This window comes from Mustelus asterias, chromosome 14, assembly GCF_964213995.1.
Source record: "Mustelus asterias chromosome 14, sMusAst1.hap1.1, whole genome shotgun sequence".
Classification (NCBI taxonomy): domain Eukaryota; kingdom Metazoa; phylum Chordata; class Chondrichthyes; order Carcharhiniformes; family Triakidae; genus Mustelus; species Mustelus asterias.
This window is the reverse complement of record NC_135814.1, coordinates 79,222,174-79,229,371: the sequence shown is the minus strand read 5'-3', so window position 1 is coordinate 79,229,371 and position 7,198 is coordinate 79,222,174.

Below are 7,198 nucleotides of genomic sequence, written 5' to 3'. Positions count from 1 at the left end.
CCTTCCTCAGATTAGGATACCAAAACTGCACAAAATGCTCAAGGTGTGGCTTCACCAAGGCCCTGTATAACTGCAGCAAGATAAACTTACTCCTATGCCCAAATCCTCTTGCTATGAAGGCCAGCATGCCTCACCGTCTGCTGTACCTGCATGCCAACCTTCAGCGACTGTTCCACCATCACACCCAGGTCACATTGCACTTCCCCTTTTCCTAAACTACCGCCATTCATATAATAATCTTCCTTCCTGTTTTTGCTACCAAAGTGGATAACCTCACATTTATCCACATTATATGGTACTTGCCAAGTATTTGCCCACTCAGCCAGCCTGTCCAAGTCACCCTGCAGCCTCTTGGCATCCTCCACACAGCAGACACTGCCACCAGCTTAGTGTCATCTGCAAATTTGGACACATTGCATTCAATTCCTTTGTGCAAATCATTAATATATATTGTGAATAGCTGGGATCCCAGCACTGAACCCTGTGGTACCCCACTAGTCACTGCCTGCCACTCTGGAAAGGACCTGTTTATTCCCACTCTTTGCTTCCTGTCTGCCAACCAGTTCTCTATCCACGTTAATATGTTACCCCCAATACCATGAGCTTTAATCTTGCTCATTAATCTTTTGTGTGGGAGCTTGTCAAAAGCCTTTTGAAAGTTCAGATACACAACATCCACTGGTTCATCCTTGTCCATGCTACTGGTCACATTCTCAAAACATCCCCAAAGATTTGTCAAGCATGATTTCCCTTTAGTGAATCCATGCTGACTTTGACCGATCCTGTCACTGTTTTCCAAATACCCAGTTATTACATCCTTAATAATTGACTCCAGTATTTTCCCCACCACTGATGTCAGGCTAGCCAGTCTATAATTCCCCGTTTTTCTCTCTCTCCTTTTTTAAAAAGTGGGGTTATATTAGCTACCCTCCAGTCTATTGCAACTCTTCCAGAGTCTATAGAATGCTGGAAATGAATTGAATTGAATGGTAGCCATATAGATATTCAGCGTTATCTTCTGTCTGGGTGTTATCTCACCGAATCACACACAATCACAAAATTGTTACAGTGCAGAAGGAGGCCATTTGGCCCATCATGTCTGCACTGGCTCTACAATTGGGCATCATTACTTAGTGCCATTCCCTTGTCTTTTCCCTGTACCCCTGCACATTGTTTGTTGTCAAATAATCATCTAATGCCCTCTTGAATGCCTCGATTAAACCTGCCTCCACCACACTTCCAGGCAGTGCACTGCAGGCACGAATCACTCACTGTGCGAAAAAGTTTTTTCTCACATTGCATTTGCTTCATTGGCAAATGACCTTAAATTTCTGCCCTCTTGTTCTTGATCCTTTTATAGGTGGGAACACTGCCCAACCCCCTCATGATTTTGAATATCTCTATCAAATCTCCTCTTAGCCTTCTTCTCCCAAGGAGAACAGCCCCAACCTCCCTAATCTATCCTCATAACTGAAGTTTCTCATCTCTGGAACCATTCTTGTAAATTTCTACTGCACTCTCTCCAATGTGTTCACATCCTTCTCCCATCTCCTTCACCCAGAACTGTACACAATACTCCAGTTGAGGAGTAACTAGTGTCATGTACAACCCAGGATACTTTATGCTTTATTAACAGCTCTCTCCATCAGTCCTGCCACCTTCAATGATTTATTTACATCAAGACACATTGAAAATAGGAGCAGTCGGCCATTTCGCCCTTCGAACCTGCTCTGTCATTCATTACGATCATGGCTGATCAAGCAACTCAGTAACCTGTTCCCATTTCCCCCCATATTCTTTGATCTGCTTCAGCCCAAGAACAATATTTAACTCCTTCTTGAAAACGTACAATGTTTTGGCCTCAATTTTCTGTGGTAGAAAATTCCACAGGTTTACAATTTTCTGGGTGAAGAAATTTCTCCTCATCTCAGTCCTAAATGATTTATCCTGTATCCTCAGACTCTGATCTCTGGTTCTGGATTCTCCCACCAATCAGGAACATCCTTCCTGCATCTACCCCATCTAGTCCTGTTAGAATTTTATAGGTTTCTATGTGATCCCCCTCATTCTTCTAAACTCCAGCGAATATAATCCTAACCAATTCAATCTCTTCTCATATGTTAGTCCCGCCATATCAGAAATCACTCTGGCAAATCTTTGCTGACCTCTGTTCATAGCAAGGACTTCCTTCCTCAGGTAAGGAGACCAAAACTGCACACAATATTCCAAGTGTGGTGCAACTGCATCAAGGCATCTCTGACCCTGTACTCAAATCCTCTCGCTATGAAGGCCAACAAGCCTTCTTCACTTCCTGCTGCACCTGCATACTTACTTTTAGCGACTGGTGTACAAGGACACCCAGCTCTCATTGCATATTCTGCTCTTTCAATCTATAGCTATTCACTATACACCCAGGTCTCTCTGCTCCTGCACCCCTTTAAGAATTTTACCCTTATTTTATATTGCGTCTCCATGTTTTTTCTATCAAAATACATCACCTCACAATTCTCTGCATTGAACTTCATCTGCCATCTATCTGCCCATTCTACCATCTTGTCTATGTTCTTTTGCAGTTCTACACTGTCCTTTTCACAATTTCAAATACATCCAAATTTTATATCATCCACAAATGTTGAAATTGTCCCTGCACAGCAAGATTTGATCATTTACATCAGGAAAAGCAAGCTATACCATTACAAGCTAGGGTGGCACAGTGATTAGCACTGCTGCCTCACAGCGCCAGAGTCCCGGGTTCAATTCCTGGCTTGAGTGACTGTGCGGAGTTTGCACATTCTCCCCGTGTCTGCATGGTTCCCTCCAGTGTCCTCCCACAGTCCGAAAGATGTGCTAGTTAGGTGCTTGGCCATGCTAAATTCTCCCTCAGTGCACCCGAACAGGTGCTGGAGTGTGGCAACTAGGGGATTTTCACACTAACTTCATTGCAGTGTTAATGTAAGCCTGTTTGTGACACGAATAAATGAACTTTAAACCTTCCTCCAGCCTGAAAAATATCCATTGACCATTACTCTCTGCCTCCTATTATACAGCCAATTTTGTATCCACGTCGCTACTGTTCCTTTTATTCCATGAGCTATAACGTTTCTCTCACACTGTTGTGTGGCATTGTATCAAATGCCTTCTGAAAGTTCATGTACACCACAGCAAGGAGAAAGGACAAGTAGGGTAAGGTAAGGAACCCTTGGATAACGAGGGAGGTTGTGAATTTAGTCAAAAGGAAAAAGCATATGTAAAGTTTAGGAAGCTAAAATTGGACAGGGTGAGGAATATAAAGAAAGCAGGAAAGAACTCGAGCAGAAAATTAGAAGAGCAAGGAGGGGCCATGAAATGACCTTGGCAAGTAGGGTTAAAGAGAATCCCAAAGCATTTTATACATACATTAAAAACAAGAGGATAACTAGGGAATGGGTAGGACCACTCAAGGATAAAGGAGGGAATTTGTGCTTTGAGGCAGAGGATACGGGTGAGATCCTAAATGAGTACTTTTTGTCAGTATTCACCAAGGGAAGGGAATGGAGGACAGTGAGATTAATGTGGAGCATGCCAATATGCTACGGCTTTCTGAGATCAAGAGAAAAGTGGTATTGGGTCTCTTGAAGAGCATTAAGGTGAATAGGTAGGGTCCCAGGGCCCAATGGATAATGAATAATGAATAAGTCCCCAGGGCCCAATGGGATCTACCCCAGGTTATTGAAGAGGCAATAAAGGAGATTGCTGGGGCCCTGACAAAGGTCTTTGTATCCTCGCTAGCTCCTGGAGAGGTCATGGAGAACTGGCGAGTAGCTAATGTTGTTCCTCTATTCAAGAAAGGAAATAGAGATAATCCAGGAAATTATAGATAGGCGAGCCTCACATTGATGGTTGGGAAGCTATGGAGAGCATTCTTAGGGATAGGATTTATTCGCATTGGCCAAATTAAAAATTAGGGAAAGTCAGCATAGCTTTGTGCAGGAAGGCCATGTCTTAACTTGATTGATTTTTTTGAGGAGGTGACGAAGGCAATGAGGATAGAGCAGTGGATGGTGTCCACATGGATTTTAGTAAGGCTTTCGACAAGGTCCCTCATAAAATCATAGAATCCCTACAGTGCAGAAGGAGACCATTCGACCCATCGAGTCTGCGCCAACCACAATCCCACCCAGGGCCCATTCCCATAACCCCATATATTTACCCTGCTACTCCCCCTGAAACTAGGGTCAATTTAGCATGGCCAATCAACCTAACCCGCACATCTTTGGACAGTGGGAGGAAACCAGAGAACCCGGAGGAAACCCACGCAGACATGGGGAGAATGTGCAAACTCCACACAGTGACCCGAGGCCAGAATTGAACCCGGATCCCTGGCGCTGTGAGGCAGCAGCGCTAACCTCTGTGTCGCCCTCATGGTAACCTCATCCAAAAGATTAAGATGCCTGGGATCCATGGTGACTTGGCCACTTGGATTTAGAATTGGCTTGCCCAGAGAAGTCAGAGAGTAGCGGTGGAAGTGTGTTTTTCTGGCTGGAGGTCCGTGACTAATGGGATGGAATTTTGGAACCTCCTTGCACCCGTTTTGTGGCGGGGAAATGTCATAAAATCGGGTGTGATGCGACTAGCGGGAATGGCGCCCGTTTTTGTGTCCATTCCCATTTTACCAAGAAAAAAAAATCGTCATGATTCGGAGCCAAAGCCGTCGGCAGCATAGAACATAGAACAGTACAGCACAGAACAGGCCCTTCAGCCCACGATGTTGTGCCGAGCTTTATCTAAAAGCATGCGATATGTCAAGCTTTAACAAAGGGTCATCTGGGCTCGAAACGTCAGATCTTTCCTTACAGATGTTGCCAGACCTGCTGAGATTTTCCAGCGTTTTCCCTTTTGGTTTCAGATTCCAGCATCTGCAGTAATTTGCTTTTATCCCCACTTCTGACCTTTTGGAGGGAAAGTAATTGATGAAGCAGCTAAAGATTGTTGAGCCTAGGACACTATCCTGAGGGACTCCTGCAGAGATGTCGTGGAGCTGAGATGACTGACCCTCCACAACCACAACCATCTTCCTATGTACCAGGTATGACTCCAACCAGCGGAGAGTTTGCCCCCGATACCCATTGATTCCAGTTTGGCTAGGGCTCTTTGATGCCACACTCAGTCGAACACGGCCTTGATGTCAAGGACTGTCACTCTCACCTCACCTCTGGAATTCAGCTTTTTTATCCATGTTTGAACCAAGGCTGTAATGAGGTCAGGAGCTGAGTGACCCTGGCGAAACCCAAACTGGGCTTCACTGAGCAGGTTATTGCTGAGCAGGAAGTGCCCCTGGATGTCCTTGGAAGTGGCCAATTTACAAATCCCAGATTAAATGTTTTCCAGGCAACCAAAGAAATAGCAGCAGCTCTGATCCTCGTTTTCCATCTGATCTGGCTACAGACATGGTGCAGGAAGACTGCTAATGTTGTACTTGTTAAAAATGTAGTCTTTCATAAGATGTGAATGTCGCTGGCAACATAGTATTTGTTGCACATCTCGAAAGTTCCTTGAGAATGTGTTGATGAGCCATTTTCTTTAACTGCAACATCCATCTGATGTTGGTACACCTCAGAGTCATAGAGGTTTACAGCATGGCAACAGGCCCTTCGGCCCAACTTGTCCATGCCACTCTTTTTCTTTAAACCCTTAAGCTAGTACCAATTGCCCGCATTTGACCCATATGCCTCTATACCCATCTTACCCATGTAACTGCCTAAATGCTTTTTAAAAGACAAAATTGTACACACCTCTACTACTACCTCTGGCAGCTTGTTCCAGACACTCACCACCGTGTGTGAAAAAATTGCCCCTCTGGACACTTTTGTATCTCTCCCCTCTCACCTTAAACCTATGCCCTCTAGTTTTACACTCTGACCAATGAAACCAAACATGCTGAATGCCTTCTTCACCACTCTGTCCAGCTGTGACTCCACTTTCAAGGAGCTATGAACCTGTACCCCTAGACCTCTTTGCTCTATAACTCTCCCCAACGCCCTACCATTAATGGAGTAAGTCCTGCCCTGGTTCAATCTACCAAAATGCATCACCTTGCATTTATCTAAATTAAACTCCATCTGCCATTCGTCAGCCCACTGGCCCAATTGATCAAGATCCCGTTGCAATCCGAGATAACATTCTTCACTGTCCACTATGCCACCAATCTTGGTGTCATCTGCAAACTTACCTCCTATATTCTCATCCAAATCATTAATATAAATGACAAATAACAGTGGACCCAGCACTGATCCCTGAGGCACACCGCTGGTCACAGGCCTCTAATTTGAAAAACAACCCTCTACAACCACCCTCTGGCTTCTTTCATCAAGCCAATTTTGTATCCATTTGGCTACCTCACCCTGGATCCCGTGAGATTCAACCTTATGCAACAACCTACCATGCGGTACCTTGTCAAAGGCCTTGCTAAAGTCCATGTAGAAAACATCAACTGCATTGCCTTCATCTACCTTCTTGGTTACCCCTTCAAAAAACTCAATCAAATTTGAGAGACACGATTTTCCACTCTCAAAGCCATGCTGTCCCTAATCAGTCCTTGAGTCTCTACATGCCTGTAGATCCTGTCTCTCAAAATACCTACAAGTTCCCATTGTCCATCACACATGTAATGTCCTCAAAGAATTCCACCAAATTAGTCAAACATGACTTGCCCTTCATGAATGGGCGGCACGGTGGCACAGTCGTTAGCACTGCTGCCTCACAGCACCAGGGATCCAGGTTCAATTCCGGTCTCAGGTCACTGTCTGTGTGTAGCTTGCACGTTTCGCCCGTGTCTGCATGGGTTTCCTCCAGGTGCTCTGGTTTCCTCCCACACTCCAAAGATGCGTGGGTTAGGTTGATTGGCTATGCTAAATTGACCCTAGTGTCAGGGTGATTAGCAGGGTAAATATGTGGGGTTATGGGACTAGGGCCTGGGTGGGATTGTGGTCAGTGCAAACTCAATGGACTGAATGGCCTCCTTCTGGACTGTAGGGATTCGATGATTTCATGCTGCGTCTTCCCAATGGGGCAATTTCTATCCAGATGTCTCTCTAGTTCTTCTTTGATGATAGATTTAAGCATTTTCCCTACTATAGAAGTTAAGCTAAATGCCTATGTGGTGTATCTGGATTTCCAGAAGGCATTTGACAAGGTCTCTCACCAAAGACTGTTGCATAAG